Here is a 4,479-nt window from a genome sequence, read left to right as displayed (position 1 = left end):
GAAGGATGTCATGCTTGGTAGGGTGGAGGGTCAACGAAAGAGGGGGAGGCCTTCAACGAGATGGATTGACACAGTGACTGCAATGATGGGCTCAAGTATAGCAGGGATTGTGGGGCTGGCGCTGGATGAGGCAGTGTTTCGTTCTGCTGTGCATGGGGTCACTATGAGTCGGAAACGACTTGATGACAATTAACAACAACAACAACTGGAATAACATCTAAGTTTAATTCTTTGATGTTTTGCCAATTAAGCATTTAACAGTGAGAGAGACCTTGCCATCTCCTAAAGCAAAATTCAACCACAAGAGAGGCCTTGCTATCTCTAAAAGCAAACATTCAATCACAAGAGAGACCTTGTCATCTCTTCACTGTAATTAGAACATGTGCCTTGCAATCACGTTCTTTTGGAGGTCTTTCTCTTGGTCCCCAACATCTTCCACTCTTTCATTGACCCTCCACCTTACTGAGCATGACATCCTTCTCCAGGGAATGGTTCCTTCTGACAATGTCACCAAAGTATGTTAGACAAATTCTGGCCATTCTTGCCTCCAAGGAACATTCTGGCTGCACTTCCTCCAGGACAGACCTGTTAGTTCTTTTAGTAGTCCATGGTACTTTCAGCGTTCTTCGCCAACATCACAGCTCAAAAGCGTTAACTCTTCTTCAGTCTTCCTTATTCATTGTCCATGCATATGAGATAATTGAAAATATCATGGCTTCTGTCAGGTGCACTTTAGTCCTCAAGGAGGCATCTTTGCTCCTCAGCACTTGAAAGAGGTCCTCTGCAGCTGATTTGCCCAGTGCTGTATGTCATCTGATGTCCTGACTGCTGCTTCCATTGGTGTCGATTACAGAAACAAGCAATGTGGAGTCTTTGACAATTTCAGTCTTTTCTCCATTTATCATAATGCTGCTTATAGGTCCAGTTGTGAGGATTTTTGTTTTCTTTATATTGACATCTAATCCATGCTGCAGACCGTATTCTTCAATCTTCATCAGTAAGTGCTTCAAATCATCCTCATTTTCAGCAAGCAAAGTTGCATTGTCAGCATATTGCAGGTTGTTAGTGATTCTTCCTCCAATCCTGATGCCACATTCTTCTTCATATAGTAAAGCTTCTCGGATTATTTGCTCAGCATACAGATCGAATAAATATGGTGAAAGGATACAACCCTGAGACACTCCCTTCTAGATTTTAAACCATACAGTGTTCCCTTTTTCTGTTTGAATGACAGCCTCCTGGTCAATGTACAGGTTCCTCATGAGTACAATTAAGTGTTCTGGAATTCCCATTCTTCTCAATGCTATCCAAAGTTTGTTATGATCCACACAATCAAGTGCTTTTGCATAGTCAATAAAACACAAGTAAACATTTTTCTGGGGTTCTTTAGTTTGAGCCAAGATCCATCTGACATCAGCAATGATATCCCTTGTTCCACATACTCTTCTGAATCCAGCCTGCATGTCTGGAAGTTCTCTGTCAATATACTGCTGCAACTGTGTTTGAATTATCTTCAGTAAGATTTTACTTGCATCTGATATTAATGATATTATTTGATTATTTCCACATTCTGTGGGATCACTTTTCTTTGCAATGGGTACAAATATGGATCTCTTCCGGTCAGTTGGCCAGATAGCTGTCTTCCAAATCTCTTGGCATAACCACGTGAGCGCCTCCAGTGTGGCGTTTGTGTGTTGAAATATCTCAATGGGTACTCTTTGAGTTCCTGGAGTCTTGTTCCTCACCAATTTCCTCAGCGCAGCTTCCACTTCTTCCCTCAATACCACTGGGTTTTGAACATATGCCACCTCCTGAAATGGATGAAGATCTACCAGTTCTTTTTGGTACAGTGACTCTGTGCTTTCTTTGTATCTTCTTTTGATGCTTCCTGGATCGTTCATTATTTTGCCCATAGAATCTTTCAATATTGCAACTCAAGGCTTACATTTTCTCCTGAGTTCTTTCACCTTGAGAAATACCAAGCATATGTTCTTGTCTTTTAGTTTTCTAACTCTAGGTCTTTGCACATTTCATTATAGTAATTGGCTTTCTCTCCTCAAGCTGATCTTTGAAATCTGTTCAGCTCTTTCATCTTGTCATTTTGTCCATTTGCTTTAGCTACTCTTCACTCAAAGGCAAGTTTCAGAGTCTTTTCTGACATCCATTTTGGTCTTTTTTTCCTTTCTCATATTTTAAAGACCTCTTGCTTTCTTTATGGATGATGCTCTTGATGTCATCCCACAAGTCTTCCGGTTTTCAGTCGTTGGTGTTCAATGCATCAAATCTATTCTTTAGATGGTCTCTAAATTCAGGAAGGGACATATTCAAGGGACATATTCAAGATTATATTTTGGGTCTGGTGGATTTATTTTAATTGTCTTCAAGTTGGGCTTGCATATGAGCAGTTGATGGTCTGTTCCACAATAGCTCCTGGCTGGATTTTGGCTAAAGATCCATTCATTGCCTCTTGCCACAGATGTAGTCAGTCTGATTCCTGTGTACTCTGTCTGGCAAAGTCTACATATATGGCCAACATTTGTGTTGTTGATAAAAGCTATTTGCAATGAATAAGTTGTTGGTCTTGCAAAATTCTATCATGCTATATCCAAGTTATTTCTGTCACCAAGGCCAAATTTTCCAGCTACTGATGATTCTTCTTTGTTTCCAATTTTTTGCATTCCAGTCACCAGTGATAAGCAACACATCTTGATTGCATGTTCAGTCAATTTCAGCCTGCAGAAGTTGATAAAAATCTTTAATTTCCTCATCTTTTGCTTTTGTGGTTGGTGCATAAGTTTGAATAATAGTCGTATTAACTGGTCTTCCTTGTAGGCATACAGATATTATCCTATCACTGACAGTATTGTACTTCAGGACAGATCTTGAAACATCTTTTGTGATGATGAATGCCACACCATTTCTCTTCAATTTGTCATTCCTGGCATAGTAGCTCATATGGTTGTCTGATTCAAAATGGCCAAAACCAGTCCATTTCAGCTCACTAATGCCTAGGCTACCAGTCTTTATGCATTCCATTTTATTTTTGACAAATTCCAATTTTCCTAGATTCATACTTCGTACATTCCATGTTCTGATGATTAATGGATGTTTGCAGCTGTTTCTCCTCAATTTGAGTTGTGCCACCTCAGCACATGGAGATCCTGAAAGATTTATTTTATCCATATCATTAAGGTTGGTTCTACTCTAATGAGGCAGCTCTTTCCCAGTCATATTTTGAGTGTCATCCTAATCAAGGGGCTAGTTTTCCTGCACTGTGTCAGACAATGTTTCCAAGCTATTCATGAAGTAGCCCAGTAATGTATCAGACAGTGTTTCTCTGCTATTCATAAGGTTTTCCCTGGCCAATTTTTGAGAAGTAGATGGCCTTCTCCTTCTTCCTACTCTGTCCTTATCTGCAAGCTGCATCGAAATCTGTGCAACTCTGCTGGCATCTGAAACACCAGTGGCACAGCCTCAAGCCTCACAGCAATGTATAAGCCCCACAGGATGACAAATTGACAGACAAGTTTGTCTCCCTTAGCTGTTGGAAACCTCTGCACCCTCCTCTTACCTAATTCCTACCTGAAACCTGCCACCCCAAGTGGTGGTAGGACTTACAAATTAACCTAAAAATCAGCCCTGTTAGCCAGGGACTGCACAGAGGGCTGCTATGGTGGCTGGTGAATAAAAGGGGAAGTAGCAAAGAGGAAGATGGCCTGAGTTGTGGACTTTTGCCTGTCCAGAGTGCACAACCATTTTGAATGCTACAAGCAGCTTGACCATTTTGGATACTTAAAGTGACAGCATTCTCCCAGATTCCAGGGTCTTAATAACAGGCTCCACTTGCCTGGAACCACAAGGACCTTTCAGATGTGGGCGACTGTAAAGATGCAACCATTCCCCTTGTTACTCTTATATCCCACACCCTTTTGGGGAATGGAGGTGAGGCCATCCCTCACTCCCACCCACCTTCTAGGCCAGCAGGAATCCCATCCCAGTCTGTGTGCCAGGATGGAGCCTGATACCTTGCCCCACCCTGCCCCAATTTTTTTTTCCTTTTTTTTCAGTTTGTTTGTTTTTGTCTGTTTTAAAACCACTACTATTATTATTACTTTGGTTCTTTTTATTATTATCCTTTATTCTTCCCTTCCTAGGTTCTAGTTTTCAGCTTTTTATTTTCCCTGTTCCTGGTTGCAATATTTTTTCTTTCTTGTGGTTAACTCCATTCCTTGTTTTTTTGTTTCCATTTTTCCCATTTTTTTCTTCATTATTCTCTTTCTCCACCTTTTTTCTCTTATTGCCTTCTCCACAGATATTGCAGGATTTCTTTTTGCTTTTTTTGGTACTGTTCCTGTGTGATTACATGGTGTGTTTTTGTCCATTTGCCTTTACTTTTTTCATGGTTATTCAATTATTATTTTTATCTAACTGAGTGGGAGACAGCAACAGTCCCCATATGACACAACTACACCCACACCT

The sequence above is a fragment of the Orycteropus afer genome, unplaced genomic scaffold (assembly GCF_000298275.1).
Source record: "Orycteropus afer afer isolate SDZICR_OR568_19922 unplaced genomic scaffold, OryAfe1.0 scaffold00141, whole genome shotgun sequence".
Lineage (NCBI taxonomy): Eukaryota > Metazoa > Chordata > Mammalia > Tubulidentata > Orycteropodidae > Orycteropus > Orycteropus afer.
The sequence above is the reverse complement of the archived record's forward strand: the minus strand, read 5'-3'. Positions refer to the sequence as shown.